Consider the following 22,505-nt stretch of genomic DNA (forward strand, 5'->3'; position numbering starts at 1 on the left):
GGCTTGGGGAGCGCTGCGCGGGTCTGGAGAGAGTAGAGAAATCGCCAAAACAGAGTGACGGTGACTTGATGAGGTAGCGGACAGGGGCAAACGAAAGAAAGATGCTCCGGATTGCCGCGCTGTGTGTCTGTCTGCGCGGATAACTAGGCGCCCCGCATTCCCACATGACCGGGTTACCTAGTAGATTTTGCTAGTGTGTCTTTGCCCCAAGATGTTATTCTCCACCCGCTCCGATTTCTTTTTCCTAGGGCTTACTGTTGCTAGTAGACGCTCTGCCACCAGAGGGGAACTCGTGGGCGGGGGATACTGCGGAGGAGAGGGGAGGTGGTTATTTATCCTATAGAGACAATTAGGAGCCGTGACGCCCCCTTCTCGGCCGCCAGCCCTCCACACCTCAACCGCCTTGCTCCACCTCCCCAGTGTACCCGCTCCAGTCCCGCCGGCCCGGGAGGGCGCTTGGATTTCCTTCTCTAAGGCGCGTATCTAACCCTTCCTGCATGTATTTCACTGCAGGCTGAAGAAAGCTCAGTCTCAATTGTGTTTCCTGCCTGTCAGCCTCTTGCCTCCTAAACGCGTACCATTTCCACTTGATGTCATCATGCAGAAGGGGGTGAAAGAGACTCGGTGACAGATTCAGGTAACCCCCCACGATCTGGGTAGCCGCCTGGGTGTCTCTGGGTCATTTGGGCCGACAGTGCTGGCACAGGGCTGTTTGGGTGGTTTCTGCATGAGCATCGTTCCTATCTGTGAGAAGGTGTGGGGGCTGCTAAAACTCCAGGTTCAGAGAAAGAAATTGCAAATGACTTTATACCTTCCCTTTGAAGAAGCCATTGGAGGGAGGTGCAGGGTGAATTTGGGATTGTAGAAATCCCACCTGGTTTCCTTTGATGGGAATTTTGATATAATTAATACACAGGCGGTTGTATCTGAATGTGAGGTTTCCATAGATGCCTGCTTTCTTATCTGTAGTAATATATTTAGGCTTCAGTCTAGAGGTGGGGTATCCTTTGTTGAAAAGGTGTCATTGGAAGGCTGATTGTACTTTTGCCCAGTGCTCTAATTGAGCACTGGTCAAATGAGGTGACCTTCTTATGAAATACTTTCTCCTGTTCCTTCATTGTAATAGTGTTTGTAATATTAAGAGAGACACCCTAGCAGTGAGTACTGGGAGGTGGAAGGAAGGGCCGTTGGGGGCAGCAGAAAGAGAACAGAGAAAACAGCTTGAGTGAAGTTTCCATTTAGATAGCCATGAACCTCTCATCTGTATTTTATCTTTAGGTTATTGGGGCTTTTCCAAAAACTCTGGCCTGTTCTTTTCTTTCCAAGGATAGTTCTGTTTTGATGTCAGCCTAACCGGATCTGGGGTTATCTTGGTAAGAGTGCAATGAAAAAACATAACCTTCAGACTTAGCAGGACACTCCGGCATTAGCATTTTCTCCTAGAGGGCAGAGTCCTGCGCATCCTACACTAGTAGCAGGGAATAAGGATGGTTATGGAAATGGGCTTTCGATTTTTCTTGTAGGAAGACAGATTGCTGAGGGCCAAAGGCTCCTGGTATACTCTCTTTTACACTGCAGTAGCACCTTGGTATCTGTGACAGATTCTCTCTTCACCATTTTCCTCCAAATCCCTTGCAAAATGAAGTTAAAAACTTGAAAGATTTATTATTCACCTCTAATGTAGTCTTTTTTGGAAGGTGACTTTAAAACCATAGGTGACACTAGCATTTATCCTTCTACTACAAGCATTCAGGAGTCACTAGTAAAAGTAGTTGGGTTATCTAGTCCCAGGTGAAACAAAGGCCAGTGCTTTGCAAAGATCAGATGAGTAATCTGGTGCTAAGCTAGAGGTATTTTTGACAAGTAATTTTTATGTCAGCAATAGTACAGGGTGTGTACTGTGTTGGTGCAAGAAGAAAACACATGTGATGGCATAATAAGGAATGTAATAATGCAATAGAAACAAGGGTGTGGTTTTCTTTTTTAATAGAATAAACACTTCACACACAAAATTCCATATGGCAAAACAGTAGCCTGCACATGTAAATGCACGTCCAGGAACAAAGATAGCCACAGTGCAGTGTTAGGTTTCATTGTGGTTTTAAATTGTGTACAGTGATAAATCATAATAAAGTGTCCATTGATGCTTATTTTTTTTTTTTTTATAAGAAGGAGGCTCCCCACCCTCAGATGTGTTTAGCTTTAGGCTGGAGGATCCCTAGACACTATTAGACTGATCTTTGCCTCCAATGCCTGCTTCCTTTCTACAATGCTCATTTATTCATTTAGCAGATGTTTATTGGCACCTGATAGATAATGCTCTGTGATAGGTAATGGACTCAAGGGGTTGGGATTGGGTGTAGGGGGAGACACAAAATTCAACTCCCTATAGGAAGACCTGATTCTAATTAACTTCAATGGAACCTCAAGAATGGTAGGATTGGACTTCTGGGGAGATAAAATATGGTCATCCACCTTTGACTTTAATGCCTTTTTCACTGAGGAGCTCACTGCTTCATAAATGGCTGTTCCTGTTGTCAGAAGGTGGCCTTTTCATTGTAGTCTTTTTAGCTGAATTCCATACAGTTCAATCCTTACATTGTTGAGGGTCATTCTGGTTTCATTTCTGATTTCCTTAGAGTTGTTTGAACCCACCTATACTGTCAGCAACCTCTGCTTTTCAAGATAGTGTTCCGTTCCTGATGAAGCTGAATTTTGAAACAAATGCTGTTTTTCCGTATTATCTGATTTAGAAAACAGATTGATGGGATGCTTTTGCAGATTTTTCTCTTTTTTAAACAGTGATGTACCAGCAAGATAGGTGAGGTTATGCTGCAGTAACAAATACCTCCAAGTCTCCATGGTTAAATAGTTTCTTTCCTTCCCGTGCTGCATCCAGTGTGGTTGGCAGGTGGACCCTGCTCATCGTAGTCACTCAAGGAGTCAAACTGATGGAGTCTTGGTCTTGATGTGAGCTTGCAAGATCATTGCAGCATTGGGAAGAAAATGCTGCAGGGTCTTGCTCTAGCAATTATGTGATCTCACCCAGAGGTGAGTTCCATCACTTTGGCCAGAACTCGGCATATGACCCTATTTAATCCCAATTCAATATTTCTTGTGCTGAAAAAGGGAGAAGTGGATATGGGTGAGTAGCACTAGTGACTTCCACAGTGATCTGGTCTAGGTGAGGTTAGAAAGTGTGTCCTACGGGACCTAGCTCAGTGCTTGGTAGGTATTGGATGTCACAAGAGTATTGACTGAATCAACAACCTGTAATTTACAACCTGTATATTTACTATTCCAACCTGTAATTTACTAATATATGGTCCGACCCCAACCTGTAATGTACTACTAATATGTTGATATATTACTTACTAACATGGTTGTACACCAGTCATCAAATAAAATAATTATAATCCTCTCTTTGCCTATTTCAAGTGCATGTTTACTCTGAAGTGAAAGGCCATTAGGTATTTTCAAGGCTGATTTACAAGGAGGTTGTGAGCTTAGCATTATGTAATAGAGAGGCGTTACTTACACACTTTCTCTGCCTCACCATCTGCCTCTTGTTTAAGGCTTCCTGAGTTTGTTTGGAACAGCCCAGGGTAGAAAGAGAGTGGCAATGGGCCTAGGACCACCCAGGGGGTGGCCTCCTGCAGCAGAGACCACAGGGCAACAGATAAGATCTAAAGGGGGCAGGAATGTGTTTAGGGTAAGCTTGGGTCACCCTTTTGTTACTTTGATGTTTACAAAAAGAAATTTGGACAAGAGGCTTTTTCTGGTCACAGGACTAGCAGAACACCCAGAGAGTTCGGGGACATTTGTGCTTCCATCAGCAACTGTATTGACTAGGAGGGTGGTGAGTTTTAAAGCCTTCCTTACCTCACTCTCCCTAAAAAGAGTTGTATGCTATGGAATAGGCATTGCAAGGTGCTCTGGATTCAGCAGTTGGTGGCTTGCAGAGATTTTGCTTGGGGAAGAGCTTTTCACTTATACATCTTTGTTCACATTGTGATAACTGCATGCACGGATGAGCATTTTTAAGATTTGATAAATACCTTAAGCATAAGCATAGAATTTAACAAAATGATATTGCTTTTGGTTCAGTACTCACCTTGGCAAAGTCATTTTTATAAAGATAGCTCTCCAAATAAGAAAGTAGTATGGTAAACTATGTTAGTCTCCAAGTCACAGTGACTGAGGGACTGAGAGGATATCAGTATCAACCTAGGGAGGTTGAGACCACCCGGCTTCATTCAAGTGATAAGATGTAGCACCCAAAGGGTTTCTGAATTGGGAGATGAGCAGTTGGGAGACCAGCAGGAAAAACCAGATATAGACCATCCAAAAACCCATTCAGGGTACCTGGGGTTGGGCTGAGGGCCAGGCACAGACTGAGGGAGAAGGAAAATGAAGCCCTAGGAATAGTCTTGAACTATATTTGGGAAGCCCCAAAAGGCATTTCTATATTTTCTCTGGCCTCTGCATCCCTACCACTTTAATTTCATACCCAAGTCAGCTGGTCAGGTAGAGGACACTTGTGGCGTGCAAGTGGTTTCTGGCACTGCCCATTGTGACGTCATGGAAACCGGAAAGGAAGAAGGCGTTGGTTTTCCTGCTCTTTCCCCATGGCTTCGAGAGTTCCACTGTGTGATCCTGCAGTCTGACTCCATGATTGAAATCACAACTGGGATAAAGTTGGTAGAGATGCTTCTTAATTTACAGTGGGGCTACATCCTCATAAGTTAAAATAAGTTAATATTGTAAATGGAAAACGCATTTAATACACCTAACCTACTGACATCACAGCTCAGCCTAGCCTACCTTAACCATGCCCAGAACATGCACATTAGCCTACAATGGGGGCAAAATCATGTAACAAAAAGCCAATTTTGTGTTATGCATCAAATATCTCATGTAGTTTATTGAAAGTGAAAAACAGATTGGTTGTATAGGCACTCAAAGTACGGTTTCTACTGAAAGTGTATTGTTTTCACACCATTGTAAAGTCAAAAAATCAAAAGTCAGGTGAAACAGTTGTAAGTAAAGAACCATCTGTGTTTGTTAAATGCTTAAGGATTTTCTATTTCTAATTGACTCACTGTCATTGTAGGATTTAAAGAGGGAGGCTTAAATAGTGTATCTGTGACCTGCATCTCCTTTGGGTGGTTCTTGACATCCATGATTTCTTGGCCTAGATCATGTTTGGCTGCTGAGGCCTGGACTATGTTCTTTGTGGAGTTGTGAGGGGGCGGCTTGTGATCTCCTGGGAGTGGAGAGGATGCCTTTCTTACCCCTTGATGTATTAATGCCTGCATAAATAAAACTCGTTGCAAACATCCTGCATGATGAAACTTACTCAGACATCACATAGACTTCCTGGGTACCTGCCTTCCATGCAAAGGAGGGGTTGAGCAGATGAAGATGTGCTGCTGGTGGGAGCAAAGTTATGAGGAAGTGGAATCTCCAAATGCTGTGTTCTGTGCTTGCATTTTCTCTTTCTACAACCTCCTCTCTCCTGCCACTGTCGCATTCCCACCTACCAAGGAAGTGTAACCTTCCCGGCTCAGTTCTGATGTAGACATCCAGATAATCACACTTAGTGCACTCCTCACTGAGGTTTGACAAGAATTGATGAGATTTTGGTGAAAGCTTTGACAGGTACTATGGAAATAGGGAATACTCTTCTTCTTCTTCTTTTTTTTTTTTTTTGAGATGGAGTTTTGCTCTGTCACCCAGGCTAGAGTGCAGTGGGGCATGATCTCAGTTCACTGTAACCTCTGCCTCTGGGTTCAAACAATTCTCCTGCCTCAGCCTCCCAAGTAGCTGGGATTACTGGGATTATTGTTTTCTATTTTTAGTAGAGACAGGGTTTCACCATGTTGGCCAGGCTGGTCTTGAACTCCTGACCTTGTGATCCACCCGCCTTGGCCTCCCAAAATGCTGGGATTACAGGCGTGAGCCACTGCGCCTAGCCAGGAGCATTCTTCTTAATATTGCTGTTCTGCTCCTTAGTAGATTTACTGTTCCCCTTAGTGACAGTTCCCACTGCCGCATCTTAGTCAAGAACCTTGTTTCTCTCTGGGCTATGACAGTGGTCTTGCTCACTTTCTGGCTTTCCCACCCTCACTCCAGTTTGGAAAATGCTGCCACTCTTAGACCACTAGGCCATTAATCCTTCATCCCCTCACTTAATAACTTCGTTGCTCTTGTGGGAGGAAGCTCATATTGTTCAGTCTTGCTTTTCAAGTTTCTGCAGGTTGACCCCAAACTTCCTTTCCAACCTTGACTTTTGCTCTGCCTGACTTTAAAACTGAACATTAGCTGGGATGGTTAATCCACTGTTGCCCAAAATGTTTTTCATCGCCTCTTTCTTATTCTAGCACATTCTGTGGCCTAAAATGTCCTCTTCCTTCCTCGGCCTCTATCCTATCGTTAAAGCCTCAGTTCAGCTCTGAACTCTTCTGAAAAATTTAACTTGATCATGTTAGCCTTTAGCAATTCTTTATAATCCAAAGTTCCCTGGCAAAATTGCCTCCATGTCTCATTTCATTCAACATTCATTCATTCATTCTACAAAGGGCACTTGTCATGGATTGTCTTATAATGTCCTAAATCATGTAACAAAAAGCCTATTTTGTATTAAAGCATCAAATATCTCTTGTAGTTTATTAACACTGTGTTGAAGGTGAAAACCAGATTGGTGGTATAGGCACTCAAGGAGATCTCAGTTCTCTTTCTGTTTAATTGCAAAGAATAGAAATTCACTCAAGCTAGTTTGCATAAAGGGAGGTAAATTGAAAAAGATGTCCCCGGATGTCTTGTCATCAAGCCACATTTCCTAAGAGTTCCGGTGAATGGGACCCTTCCAGTTATCGCTCACCCTGGACCTGCTTAGCTGCAGGAGAGGGTTGGGGCACAGTTCCTTCCAAGAAGACCTGTGGCTGGCTGATGTAGCAATTGTGACCTGCAATTAGCCTACAATGGGGGCAAAATCATGTAACAAAAAGCCTATTTTGTATTAAAGCATCAAATATCTCTTGTAGTTTATTAACACTGTGCTGAAGGTGAAAAACAGATTGGTGGTATAGGCACTCAAGGAGATCTCAGTTCTCTTGCAAGCTCCTTAAAGATGACTGGATGAGGCGTTACACTATTGTGTATTTAACAATGTTTGTACACAGGAAGGGCTCAATAAACAAATCATTGGTGACTCTTTGACAACACAGAAAATGATTTTGACTTACAGTGATTTAAAGGAATTTTAGACCCTTTAGCTTGAAGTCTCAAAGGAAGTTAAGAGAGAAACTTATTTTTAAGAGCTTCCCTTACTTGCATTCATAATGATTAAATGTTGAATCAAATTAGAATGACCAGGCTGCAGTGAGTATACCAGTGCTTGGGAGGTGAATGAGGGTCATCAGTCTAACAAAATTAGTTGTTATTCCAAGTCTGTTTTTCAACTTCCATTTGCCTCCTACTTTGCCCACAAAAAAAAAAAAAAAAAAAAAAAAAAAAAAAAAAAAACCTCTCATTGGTGACATATAACAGCAGCTTCAGGACTTTACAGCCCACCAGGCCACCCCACAATCTAAAGGAGCAGGCATTGATGTCTGGATTTGCAATGACTGGGTGTAATTGCCCACGACTGACCACCCCATCTCCCTTTATAATTAAGGCTTCAATGCCTTTGTGATATACATCTGTTTTTCCTCTCTTCTTTTGATTGTGGCATACTCATTGACATGATAGAAACTCTTCTTTGATACTCGAAATGCTTGATCATTATGAGAGTGTTATTATGAAAGAGGGAAATAAGTTCAGCTGCTTGAAGAAAATGACCAAAAATACATTAATATTAAAAATAATACTCTCAGCTGGGCGTGGTGGCTCATGCCTGTAATCCCAGCACTTTGGGAGGCCGAGGCAGGTGGATCACTTGAGGTCAGGAGTTTGAGACCACCCGGCCAAAAAGGGGAAAACCCATCTCTACTAAAAATACAAAAATTATCCAGGCATGGTGGTGTGCACCTGTAATCCCAGCTACTTGGGAGGCTGAGCCAGGATAATTGCTTAAACCTGGGAGGCAGAAGTTGCAGTGAGTTGAGATCATGCCACTGCACTCCAGCGTGGGGGACAGAGCGAGACTTCATCTCCAAAAAACAAAACAAAACAAAACAAAACGAACAAACAAACAAAAAACACTCTCAGTTTGAAGGGTAGTGAATGGGGTTGAGATAAATGTCTCAGGAACCAAGAATTTGTTGTGATATTCTTTTGTACTTGTGTTGCTCTGGGGTAGGTTTGCAAATTGCTTCCTCAAAGACTGATAATATGAGATTAGAAGTGGTTGGTGAGCACGTGGACAAATTTGTGTACTTTGGAGAATTTACTGCTTTGTTGCATGAGACATAAGATTACTGCTGTTTTAAGTGAGTAATAGTTAATTCAATCATGCAGTTAAAGAGGCGTCCTTGACTGGGATAAATACTTCTCCATCCGCTCCCACTCCTTCGCACTGGTACTTCAGAAACTGAAGGTACAGATCCATCTATTCACCTGTGGTGGTGTGTAAAGTGTCATTTGAAACCCCGAGCATCAGGGATTTAAACCACTTATTGGGCAAACAATTGCATTCGTTAAATGTATTTGAATGGCTGGGCGTGGTGGCTCACACCTGTAATCTCCGCACTTTGGGAGGCAAAGGCGGGCAGATCACCTGAAGTCAGGAGTTCAAGACTAACCTGGCCAACATGGTGAAAACCTGTCTCTATTAAAAAATACAAATTAGCCAGGCATGGTGGCGGGCACCTGTAATCCTAACTACTCTGGAGGCTGAGGCAGGGAGAATTGCTTGAACCTGGGAGGTGGAGGTTGCAGTGAGCTGAGATCGTACCAATGCACTCTAGCCGGGGCGACAGAATGAGACTCTGTCTCAAAAAAAAAGAAAAAAAAGAATGTTGAATGCCTATGTTTTTCCATGCATAATTCTAACAAAAATCCCTGCCTTCTAGCGTCCTGTATGTATTTAACTCATAATTAAGTTGGTTTTCTGCTTTTTTTTTTTTCTTTTTTTGTAATGGCAAAGCTAAAGGGTAGAGAATAAAAGAAATGTATCTGATATTCTCTCAATTCTTGATACCTTAGCATATGTGCCTGCCTTACATGGCTCTAATTCAGGTAAGTAATTATGAACTGGAATTTTAAAAAGTAAGATGGGTTTGGGTTTAAATTTCACGTCTGCCGTGTGACCTGAGTGCACAAGGTCTGACTGAGCTTTGTTCTTCAGCTGCAAAATGGGGGAGAAGCAACCTCATTAAGTTCGTGTGAGAAAAGGAGAGACTTACATATAAATGCTTAATGTGTTGTCCTCCACAATGTAAGACTAAATAAATGGCAGCTGTTGCTAACGTCATTACACCCAGCATCTACCATCCACCAATCATTGGGCTCCGTTCTGGCAATATCGGGATGAATAGGCATGGTCTCACCTGAAGAAGCTCTTAAGCTAGCCAAGGAGGTAAGGACATCCAAATAACTACAGCCTCCAGCGTTTACATGGGAGTTTCTTTTGCATGTCATTATTATCAGAGTCTTTCGGTTGGAAAGTCTTTGTAAAGCTTTAAGTGGCTCTGAGTTTAAAATGATAGGCCTTCTCAGGAGGAAGCCGGAAAAAGCTGGAAGCAACTGGAGGAGAGGAGTCTGAGAAAGGGTTCTGAGCTAGCCCATAGGTAACCTGGGCCTTCCTTAAGGGAGACGAGTCGCCTTTCTCCTGTGGCTTCACTCTTCCCAAGTGAAATGAAGGACATCTTCTTTCCCAGGGTCTGCTTTCTTGGAAACAGAGTGACTCCCAGATTTGCCCATGACTAAGAGCATACCTGGGTCATGGAACTTTCCATTTTAAAACAGTCCCAGAAAAATTGGGATGAGCTGGTCACCCTCCAGTCTTGTTCTGTGATTGTCGTTTGGCATCCTGAAGCAGGCTTTGTAGAGATCTAACATGGTTAGTAGAGATACAGCCATCCTACAAGAGAGGAGCAAATGGGGCAGAAAAAGATGGGAAAAAAGCATCGTGGCTTTGGCAACCCCTTTATCAGGAATCTGCTTTTTGGAATGGGATATTTATTATGATTATTAAAAAGAAGAGAACTGTTTAATAAAGGCAAGGAAACTAGGCTATACAATATAAAGTGAATGAGACCTTTTAGAAATTCCTCTTAAAAAGGGGTAGCTGCTTGGGGCCCGGTACACACTAGACACTCAGTAAAGACATTGAAATGGTGGCATCAATTTTTTCTTCAGAAATATTTTTGAAAGCTGCATAGAGAAGTGCAAGGGGCCTCTGAGACCTGCATTCCAGGACAGGTTGAGTGGCTGAACGCTGTGGGCTTTGAACCACTCTGTGCCTCACTCTTCTGGGCCCTTCCATCACTCATTTGAAAATGCATGCGTCTAGATATGCTCTGGGCTTCCTGTGCTGATATCTGAGTGTGTTTATGTATGAGCTGATGCTCTTCATGACTGTGTTTTTTTCTTTCTGGTGGAACCGCATGATGCTAGCAGACGAGTTGCTTTGTCTTTTGTTTGAAGCTAGGGTGCCTCTGGAACGTTCCTGTGTTGTAAACATGATGGCAGTGTGGGCTGGGTGGAGTGGGGCATTGTGTACTCAGCACCCTGTGTTTTCTTTCCAAAGATTCCAGAGGGTTTTTGTGATGAGTCTGTAATACTAAGTGGTGGTTGGGAAGGGAACCAGGCCTGGTTCCACCCTATGGCAGAGATCTTAGAGATCTCAGGAGATGGACTCCAATTTGCCAGCATTTCCTCACTCTCTCTCTCTGAGTCTCCATTACTAACATGTGGGATTGATGGAGACTGTTAAGGCCCTTAGCCAAGCCACCGATTCTTCTAGTATTTCGCTGATACCGCAGATGATAACCCTTTGTGCTCTCTTTCTCCTTGGAACCTTAGCAAATTGCCAGCAACAGTGATTAGTTTGTTGGTTGCCAGTTCTGTAAACCTCATGCACAGAGCACCTGAAGGCAATTGCCAGACACTTGCGTGTCTCTTTCCCATGTAATCATGATGCACACCAAGATACTGTATTCACTGTGTTCCTGGCACGCCAGATTTCTTCATAGTCTATTACTTCACCGAATAAAAAGGCAAATGACTTGTTTTTGGAAGGGGAATCTTATAGGCAAACAGAATGCATTTAATAAATTGCCTTTATTTTTGCACACAAAGTGCTAAATATTAGTACAAAGAGTTCATTTCTCTGCAGATTAAGTACAGGCTAATCTATGTTTTGGATTTTGGATTTTTTTTGATTTTGTAATATTTGCATTACACTTAACATTCAGACATTATATTTACTGGTTGAGCATTCCACGTCTGAAAATCCAAAATCCAAAGTGCTCCAATGAGAATTTCCTTTGAATGTCATGTTTGCACTCAAAAATTTCTGATTGGGGAACATTTCGGATTTCGGATATATGAGTTTGAATGCCCAACTGTAGTTTACTTTTCTTTTTTCCAACAGGGACGTCAGATCTATTAAAAATTAATTGTTCATACACCCTATGTCTTATAACAAAATAATAAATTATTTAAGAATTGCATCTCAAGGCAGTCCACACTGCCCTATAAGAAGTCTGTTAATTAACAAGGAAAAATGTCTTCACCGGGAAGGAAATAAGAATATGTCAGATTTCACCCCAAATTTATTTCATCTTATTTGTAGAACTTGTGCGTGGAGATGCTAAACCCTCTCTTTGTGCTCCTTAAAATAACATTCTCTTGGGGTCAAATCTAGTTTGCAATGAAGATGGAAAAATGGATGCCATCTAGACAATTTAGAATTCCTCATAAATTAGGAGGACAGTGACAATCAATTTTGGATTCTCAACCTGATTCAGCCTTCTTATAGTTGCCTCGGCATTCATTTGATTTCATGTCTTTGACTGTTGCAAAGGACAACAGTATTAGCTTCTGTTACCGCTTTTAGGAAAGGTGAATGTGATTTTACTGAGACAAAAACCCTAGAAATAGGTTGTTTGCCTGCAATCTGCAATTCTCCTCTCCCTGTCAGGGGAAGCAGTTCTGAACAGGCTCTTTGTCCTCTGGGTTCTGGAGTCTGTTTCCCTCATTTTTATTTCTCCCTCGAGATTCTGACTTGTAAAGAAACAAATTTCTTCCTTTTATGAGGCTTTTTAGTACCAGGTGACTGGTGTCGTTCGATATAATCTGTAGTACTTAACAGCTAAGTACACTTTGTTTTCCCCAAGCTGATTACAGTGAAAATAAAATGAGAGGGAGAAGGCTGGGCGTGGTGGATCACGCCTAATCTCAGCACTTTGGGAGGCGGAGGTGTGTGGATCACCTGAGGTCAGATGTTTGAGACCAGCCTGACCAATCTGATGAAACCCCATCTCTACGAAAAATAGAAAAATTAGTTGGGCATGGTGGCGTGTACTTGTAATCCCAGCTACTTGGGAGGCTGAGACAGGAGAATCGCTTGATGCACTCCAGCCTGGGCAACGAGAGCAAAACTGTCTCAAAAAAAAAAAAAAAAAAGAAAGAAAAGAAAACTAGAGCGAGAAAGACAACAGTTTGAGGGAGGAGGAGTGAGTAAAGAGAAGAATAAGGGTAAAGAACTGTGTAGGTGTACAGTATTTTTAAAATTCAGTTTTAGTCAAAATGAAGAACAACTGTTGTTTACATAATGGTGTTGGCTTCATAATTAAAAACATTTTTCCCGATGTTTTAGAAAATGACATGGAAATTTATCAGATACTTTTCCTTCCCTAACTATTTTGGATTCCACAATGTATTTCATGACAACCAAAAGACAATTTGGGAGAGTGGGGGAGATAACTGTAGTACAAATATAGCAGTAGATAGTGTTTATTAGACGCTTGCATGCTTTCAGTTTAAAGTGCTTTAATCACATTACCTGGGAGGCAGTGGAACTTGGAAAAGTCAGGTGACTTGTCCAAGGTTACGTGGTGAGTTTGTACTGGAGCTGGAACTGGGATGTGTGACCCTGAGCAGTCTGGCTTGAGTCCTTCCTCTTCACTGCCTGTGAGCCACACTCACAACTGGGATTAGGGTTCGAAAGCATTTTGAAAACTGGTTCAGTGTAACGTAATTTAGGAAGAGATCCGACTTCTTTGCCGATCTGTCTTTGGGAACAAAGATGGACAATTTTGGCCACCCATCTGTTGAATGTGTTTGATGTTAACTTAGAGAACGGGTTGTTTGAAAACATGGATGTCAAGTTTTGTAGGGAAATTTGCAGCGAGATTTCTGGCTATTACCTGAGCTTTGTCCTGTGCTAATTCAGGTTTCTGTGAAGTCAGGTGGTGTGAATTGTTTCTAGAAGGGCCACTTAACTGAACACCAGTGTATATAGTTATGTGAGAGATTCTGTCAGATGCTAGGAGCTTAGGACTTTTGGGAATACACTACTAAAAAGTGTGAACAACAATTTTTTTTTTTTTTTTTTTCTGAGACAGAGTTTCACTCTTGTTGCCCAGGCTGGAGTGCAATGGCATGATCTCGGCTTACTGCAACCTCTGCCTCCTGGGTTCAAGCGATTCTCCAGCCTCAGCCTCCTGAGTAGCTGAGGTTGCAGGCGTGAGCCACCACACCTGGCTAATTTTGTGTTTTTTTAGTAGAGACGGGTTTCTCCGTGTTGGTCAGGCTGGTCTCGAACTCCTGACCTCAGGTGATTCTCCCGCTTCGGCCTCCTAAAGTGCTGGGATTATAGGCGTGAGCCACCGTGCCTGGCCTCAAAACACTGTTTTTACAATCCTCCCTCCCTGGTTACTGTTTTCCCCTGACCCCATACCAGAAAGTGGGATAAATCATACCCTTTTTTCTTCCCATTCCTTTGTGTAGTTCCCTTTCCCTGGAACACCCTTTCTCCCTATGTTCCTCTCTGCCCTCCCGCAAAACACAGCATAGTGATGGAAAGCTGTAAGTACCACATATACAGCGATATCTATGGGGCACTGAATCCAGGAACCCCCTTAGAAACCAAGATTCATGCGTGCTCAAGTACCTGATATAAAATGTCATAGTTTTTGCATATAACCTATGCACTTCCTCCTGTACACTTTAAATCATCACTAGATTTCCTCTAAAGCCTAATATAATGTAAATGCTATGCAAATATAATGTAAACATGATGTAAATATAAATGTAAGTTGTTCTACCATATTGTTGAGCAAGTAATGACAAAATGAAGAAGTCTGCGCACATTCAGTGCGGAAGTAACCGTTTGGTATTATTTTTCCTGAATATTTTTGATCCATGGTTGGTTGAATCCACAGATGTGCGAACCAGATATGGAGGGCGGACTGTACTTTCTTCGATACTTCATTCCCATTTCACTTGTCCTATCGATCCTCCTCCAGCTCCCTCAGGCGGACTTACTTTTCTTTCCATTTGTTCTTTCTAATCCCACTTACCCTGTCCGTGATAATTCTGCATATGGTTGCCTCTGCAGCTCTATTGTAGGTTCTTTAGCTGTAGGAACTGCTATCATTTGAATGTACGTGTCCCTCCAAAATTCATGTTGGAACTTAAACCCCAAGATGATGGTATTAAGAGCTGGGCCTTTAGGAGTTGATTAGGCCATGAAGGCTCTGCCCTTTTGAATGGGATTAATGCCCAGAGAGGCTTCAGAGAATGCCACGCCCTTCCATTTCTTCTGCCACATGAGGACACAACAATAAAGTGTCGTCTTAGAAACAGAGGCCTCTCATTAGACACTGAATCCACGGGTGCCATGATCTTGGATTTCTCAGCTTCCAGAACTGTGAGAAATAAATATTTATTATTTACAAATCACCCAATCACAAGTATTTTGTTATAGCAGCACAAACAGACTAAGACAGAAATCTTGTCTTGTTCAGGAGTTTGGATGAATGAATGGAGGCTCAAACAAGCAAAGGAACAGACAAATGATTAACACGTGAGTTTGTTGGGATTGCTTAGGGTGTGTGTTAGTGGACGATGATGTTAGACCTGAGGATGGACCTGTGACTGTGGCAGAGGCTGGCTAGATGCCCACCAGAATCTCAGCATTTTGACGTCTAGGGCTGGATAATTCTTTATTGTGGGAAGACCGTCCTGTGCAGTGTGGGATGTTTAGTAGCATCCCTGGATTCTACTCACTAGGTGTCAGTTGTCCCAGTTCAATCAAAGATGTCTCCAGACATTGCCAGATGTCCCCTAGGGGACAAAATTGCCCCTAGTTGACAATCACTGTACTATACCACTTTCTATACCTAGGTGGGGCCATGTGACTGGTTCTCACCAATGGGATGTGTATGGAAATGAGAGACAGTTCAGAGTGGGATACCTTTTCTACCCTTATTTCTTTCCAATCTGCTGGTCAGTTTCCAGGGTCCAGGGGAGAAGTCTGAAGTCCTAGGATATGACAGAAGGAACCTGGGTTCCTAAGAGACCTTGTGGAGCAGATCCTCCGTTGCCAAGTGTCATTGGAATACACTGTGATAAGAGACTAAACCATTACTGCATTTGGCCACTCAGATTTGGGGGTGTTCATTTCGGCAGTCTACTGTCTGACCTTCCCTGACATTTGGGACGAAGGGACCTTGCTGAAGCAGCCATGCCAGTGAATAAAAATAAAGATTCCAAACTAAAAAATGGGACAGATTTTGTTTGTTTTTTTCTTGTGCAGCATCAGCCTTATTGCTATAATGATTATAATTTCTATATTTTATCAGAAAATGAGATGATGATAAAATTTGTTATTCCTGGCCGGGCGCGGTGGCTCAAGCCTGTAATCCCAGCACTTTGGGAGGCCGAGACGGGCGGATCACAAGGTCAGGAGATCGAGACCATCCTAGCTAACATGGTGAAACCCCGTCTCTACTAAAAATACAAAAAACTAGCCGGGCGAGGTGGCGGGCGCCTGTAGTCCCAGCTACTTGGGAGGCTGAGGCAGGAGAATGGCGTAAACCCGGGAGGCGGAGCTTGCAGTGAGCCGAGATCACGCCACTGCACTCCAGCCTGGGCGACAGAGCGAGACTCCGTCTCAAAAAAAAAAAAAAAAAAAAAAAAATTTGTTATTCCTACCACTCTAATGATGTTGATGTGTGATTAACAAGCAGCTTTGAGCTGTAAATACTTTTAGTAGAAAGTAATAAAACCTCAAGTGTACTGGCAGTTTTCATTTCACTGTGTATGTATATGTATCTGCAACACAAGTTCAAGTTGAGATATTTGCGGCCATTTATGTATAATGCATTTTAACTTTTTGGGAACAGTGACAGATGTGGTTACCCTGCAGTCACAGCTGTTTCCCACACCATTAATAAATACATCACTGTATGATATGACAGTCTTTGGAATGGACTCTTATATGCTTAGTCCAGCTGAATGCCATGGATTAGTGTCCTGTAAAATGCTGAACCCAAGAACTTGCTTATCAGACTAAATTCAGTGCACCATTCTAAATTTATTCTGCCGCAATCAATTGTATTTGTCATTGTGTCTACGCAGAACCCCTGACCAAAATACGTAAGTCAAAAGGTTTCATTTGGTGCCCATCTGGATGACAACAGCCGAGTTGTTTGTGGGAGACAATGGCTGTTTGTGGATGAGTCTTTCGGTGGCTGGAAGCTCTGTGTTTGGTTCAGTGGTCTGTGTGCCTGCTCTATTTGCACAGGATTCAATCCTTTGTACAAAGAGGAACCCCAACTGAGTTTCACCATACCTGTCAGTCAAAATCCCTGTCTCCAGGAAATATAGCAGATCTGGCTTGAGGATACAATGGTAAAGTCTCTTTTTCTAGTAAATATCCTGCTAGGCGTCTTAACTTCCAGATATCTGAGTCTAGTGTTTTGTTCCGCCATATAAAGCGTTTGCACAATAATTAGCATAAGACTGACACTTATGCCATGAATCGTGTGCTAGGCTCTAAGGGTTTTGCTACAGTACGTGCATACTCCTCACAGCAATCCTAAGGGGGAGAGTAGACAGTACTATTAATATCTCTATTATATGGGTGAGGAAATTGAAGCACAGAGAGCTTAAATGACTTGCCTGAGGTCACAAAGCAAGTAAAAGCCAGAGCTGGGATTAGAACCCATGCAGGATGTCTCCAGCATTGATGCTGTAAGCCACTGCAGTGTGCTGCCTCAGCCTTGTCTTTTCTGTTAAGGAGATGTGCTTTCTCTGAGATCTCTTGTATTTGCATGACTTCAGCTAACATCTGTATATGATGCTTAAAAAGAGTTGTTCATATTATTGCTTAATTTTTGTGTGGGCTGAGTGTACTTTCTCAACTTCATTGTCAGCTGATGCTCTTGTATCTTTCCTAACTCTTGGCATAATGCTTCCATGTCAGAAAGTAGTTCATTAGCATATTGATTTGGTTATTTTTATACCAAGATGCTCCTTTAGGAGGTTACCCAGCAGGAGTACGAACATGTGTACAAAGGTATGCAAATGTCAGGTGGTATGGGAATGAAATGGTAGTGGAATTCGGAGGATTCAGAATGCTTTCACAAAAGATGTAGTATTTGACAATGCCTGTGAAGGGTAGATAGTAATTGTCTGGACACATGGCAGTGAGGAATGGCATTGGTGACAGCATGGGGATAGGTGACTCCTGTCTTCCAGACAGTGAGTAATGCTTTATGACTGGGACTGGGAGTATGGGAGTATGAGAGTAGGAATAGTATGAAAAAGGATTGGAAAGGTTGGTGGCAGGGGGACTTAGGGATTTATTTGCCAGGAAGCCATTGATGGTTTGGGGACTGGAGGAGGATGTGGTCATAAAGCTGTGTTTTTAGAAGCTTAATCAGGCAGTCATCAATATGGATTGGAGCAGGAAGGGACAAAGGTGGGGAGACCATGGAGGTGGGTGGGGGAGGTCCAGAGATGTAGTGAAGACCTGAACCCCTGGAGAGGGTGGCAAGAATGGGAGTGTGAGTGAATGCAAGAGACGTTTCAGAGACAGAATAGTTGTTTGGAGATTAACTGAATGAGTGGTGAGACATACACAGGTTTTCAAATCTGAGGTATTGGGTGAATAATGGTAACAAATATAAAATTGCACGGAAAAAAACAGATTTGGGAAAAATTAAGAGTTTGCTTTAGAAACAGCATTGAGTGGACAGGTCAGAGCTGTACCTTTGTGGGTAATCCACGCCCAAATGGTCATTATGAATGTGAGGCTTAAACACCTTGCCATCAGGGAGAGAAGCGCTCTAAACAGCTGACCGTGTAAAGGCATAGGTCTGAAGGATTGAAGGAACGAAGAAGAAAAATGTGTTTTCTGGAACAGAGGACACTTGCATGCACTGACAATTAAATTATATGTCTTATTTAAAGTTAAGATGTAGCTTAACTTATATTTATTATTCCCAAATTGGTTATGATTTCAACTGGATTTAAAATACTGAAAATATTTTACAGACTGTGCTTAAGGACTGTTCCATATAGGACCCTGTCTGGAATATTGGGAATCTGGTTGGCAGATCTCTTCTCATACAAATTGGTTAACTCATTAGCCTCCAGTTGTTCCCCAAGTTGTTGCCTCATTTAGAATGCCTGCCTTCCCTTTCTTCCTCTATCCTTCTATTCAAACCCTAACTCTTCCTTCAATACCCTGTTCAGATCCCATCTCTGAATCCCTGATTCCGACTGGAAATGGCCTTTGCTGCCTCCAACATCTTGCAGACCATGGCATGTCACTGGGGATGGCCAGATGCTGGCCGGTGATGCAGGTGGGTCTTTGAGGGCTGGACTTATCTTATTCATCTTTGCATCTCAAGAATCTTACTTATTTTTTTCACCAGGTCAGCATAAAGAGTGTTTAAGGTCTGTACCCAATAAAGCTAAACTTCATCTAAGTTGTAAAAAAGCCCAGCTGAAATAAAATATACTGTGGAAGTGACTTTTTATCCTGAAAACACAAGAGCTAAGAACCAGACTGGGATTAGATGCCCCACTATGCTTAGCCCTAAACCCAAGTAGTTAAATTAACAAAACTATTCACCAGAGAACTACAAGCAACAGCTTACACCTACTTGGCGGTGCTTTATATCCTTCTAGAGGAGCCTGTTCTATAATCGATAAACCCCGATATACCTCACCATCTCTTGCCACTCAGCCTATATACCACCAGCTTCAGCAAACCCTAAAAAGGCCTTAAAGTAACCATGAGAACTGTTATGTCTCTCACTAGTTCTGCCTTCTTAAGGACTGTGGTGATCTAATGCTTTTTAAAATAGTCCCACACTTTTTTGAATATGATTTCTTCGGTGGTCCTGGTTGGTTGATTGAGGACTCTTTCATCAAGAAACGTTCTTTCCACTTTGTGCATGCTAACTACACTTTGGTAGCTGAATCCTGTGTCTGTAATCAGAAATACAATATGTTGGCTATCACCAATGTCTAGGTTTATATTTGTCTGCTCTTCAAAAGACACTGACTACCTTGATGGAGTCTTCTCTTTGGTCTGTTCATGCGCTGTTAAACTGCGGCAGCAAGGAAGTAATATTAGGGGAAATTATTATGTCATTTTGCCTTTGGTTTTACCTAAGATGTCAGAGTAGCTTTTCAGGAACTGAAGTACACTCAAGCCCAAACAAGTAAAACAGTAGTAAAGTGTAAAATTAGTTTTTATATTTCTAAAATTAAATTAATTAGACAAAGTACACTTATTATGGTATGAAGAATGATCATGAATAAGCAGAATGAAACTATGCTTATTAAGATAGATTAGGAAAATACTTTAGAGGATGCAAGGGGTTTACTGTTCCTTTTATGAGATTTGTTTACTAATAAAATTTCATCTCCATCAGCTTCAACAAACTCGCAGTAATTAGTTCCGATTAGCTGAGATCTGTTACCCTGGGCTTGGACCGTTCCATTTTCTCGGAAAACAAGTCCACTTTCCTTGGGTTGTGGGGAAAGAAGTTTTATTTCCTCAGAAAATATGTCAGGTAAATGGATGTTCATAACAGACTTTTCAATAATTAGAGTTTACTATGTCAGCAGAAGAAGAAACAAATGGTGGTGGTAACACCACTGCTGTAAGATGTGAGGCCTGCCCGTGTTTAAGAATGGAGACTGAGGCTGGGCGTGGTGGCTCACACCTGTAATCCCAGCACTTTGGGCGGCCGAGTGGGTGGATCACCTGAGGTCAGAAGTTCAAGACCAGCCTGACCAATGTGGTGAAACCCTGTCTCTACTAGAAATACAAAAATTAGCCAGGCGTGGTGACATGCCTGTAATCCCAGCTACTTGGGAGGCTGAGGCAGGAGAATCGCTTGAACCCAGGAGGCGGAGGTTGCGGTGAGTTGGGACGCCATTGCACCCCAGCCTGGGCAACAAGAGCGAAACTCCATCTCAAAAAACAAGCAAGAAAAAGAAAGGAGACTGCAAAATTTTAAGTACAATTTTAAATATTAAATATTTCTGATATTTGTACTTGTGTAAGTTAAAAAATTACTAATATACTTGGCAATAACTAACTTTTAAGCATTTTGTGAAACTTTGCAGAAGTTACCCAATTTCATTCTCATAATAATTTAGGAGCAGGTTCTGTCTTTGCCCTGTATTTTTGATGGGCAGACAGAAAGCACAGTGAACTTCAGTAGCTTGCTGAAGATTGTGTTAGCAAGTGGCAGAACCAGAACAGAACCCCAAATCTGGTAAGTAGAAGCATTGATATGTTGTAGTCCATTAAAATATGTTAATCTTTCAAAACTTTGCTGTAAGTTATTGAAAAGTACCAACAAAAGGAAGCTATTATCAGAAACAAAATAAACTAATAATAAACATCTTTAGAGTAATTATTTGCTCACTACAAAAATGAGCATGGTATTAAAAATGAAATATTACAAATTGTAAGAGTTTTAATTTCAGTCATGGTGTGCTATAGTAATAATAGAGTTGTAATATCTTATTGTGGCTATTTTGTTTCTATACCAGAAATTCATCAGGAAATTATAGCACAACAAATAGCTGTGAAAATCATGATAGTAGTAATTATATCAATGACATAGTTGTGGAAGAAGAGAATAATGAGGTTATTTTGAGGGAAGTCCACTACAGTAGAATAGCAAATGCTTTTCAAATGTAGGGCAAGCCAGAAGGGAAAGAGACCTAACTTTGGGTTTATAATGTATCATGAAAATGGGGGATTGGGAGCAGGGGGTGGTTTCAGGAATACTTTGGTGATTAAAAATTGGACTGTGAGGAGTTAATTTGGAATTTTTAACCAGACATTTTCAAGGTTGTTAGCAATAGTTTTGGCTCTGATAGTAAAATTTTTAAACAAGCATTGTTAGTCTCTAGCTTGTTGCTCTATGAAGTTCGTTAGTCTCTAGCTTGTTGCTCTATGAAGTGTTGAAGATGGGGCCTGGTGAAAGGTGATTGGATCATGGGGGTGGAACCTTCATGATGGTTTAGCATTATCCTTTTGGTGCTGTTCTCCTGATAGAGTTCTCACGAGACCTGGGTGTTTAAAAGTTATAGCACCTCCCTCGTCCTTGGTCCTGCCATGTAAGATGCCTATTCCCACTTTGCCTTCCACCGTGTTTGTAAGTTTCCTGAGGCCTACCCAGAGCCGAGCAGATGCCAGCATCATGCTTCCTGGACAGCCTGCGGAACCGTGAGCCAATTAAGCCTCTTTTCTTTGTAAATTACCCAGTCTGAAGTATTTCTTTATAGCAATGTGAGAACTGACCCATATGCTGCCTTTAATATAGGATCCTTTCTTGGAGGCCCCCTCACAAGAGGTTTTAGTTGTTGCCATGAAGATATGTAGCTGTCAGAGGCTTACTACCTCCCAAGTAAATTGCTCTTATTTTATAGTTGGAAAACCTGAGACTAAAAGAGGTAATTCGATAGACCAAGGGCTCTGCAGCTCCGAGGTGGACCATGAATTGTCCCTGCCAGAACAAGCCAGGCTGTTCATGCTCCGAAGCCCAGTCTTACCTTCTGAAGGTTTGGCATCGGGATACCATGAACCCCTGCCATAGAATCCCACAACCTGCAGAGTAGCCTGGTTTTACCATTAGAGATTCATTTCTCAATGATGTGGTGAAAACAGCATGAATTTTGTTCATTTGGTCAGCTGAGGGCAAGAACCCTTCTGTTTATTTTCAGCCCTGTGACCCTAAGTAAATTACTCAGTCTTGCTGAGCCTCTGTGTTCTGGTTTAAGGTGAGACCAGCAGTACCTATCTCAAGAGGTCATGGAGATGATGAATCCTGGTTATTGATGTGGTGGAGCACTTGCAAGGTATCTGGTGCTGTTTTCAGTATTGTATATGTGTTACCTAATTCTCAGAACAGTAGTCTAAGCTGGGAATCCAGAGGCAGGCCCAGAGGAATGAAATGATGTGTCTGAGTCCAGAAGCTGATAGGTGGACAATTCAGTGTGAATCAATTCCCTTCTGTTTTTTTTTTTTTTTTTTTTTTTGGGTGGGATGGGGGGCGGTTCACTGTCTGTGAGTC

General features: G+C 42.1%; 1 protein-coding gene across 1 annotated transcript in view; it reads left to right on the top strand.

Annotated features, from left to right (window-relative positions):
- The first annotated feature begins 359 nt into the window (after positions 1-359).
- RNF152 (ring finger protein 152) overlaps positions 360-22,505 on the top strand; it is a 78,660-nt gene continuing 56,514 nt past the window's right edge. Inside the window, exon 1 of the mRNA XM_011964388.1 lies at positions 360-637. The gene's annotated coding sequence lies outside the window, so the exon portion shown is untranslated. The remainder of the gene's footprint in view (positions 638-22,505) is intronic.

This window comes from Mandrillus leucophaeus, unplaced genomic scaffold (assembly GCF_000951045.1).
Source record: "Mandrillus leucophaeus isolate KB7577 unplaced genomic scaffold, Mleu.le_1.0 Scaffold699, whole genome shotgun sequence".
Classification (NCBI taxonomy): domain Eukaryota; kingdom Metazoa; phylum Chordata; class Mammalia; order Primates; family Cercopithecidae; genus Mandrillus; species Mandrillus leucophaeus.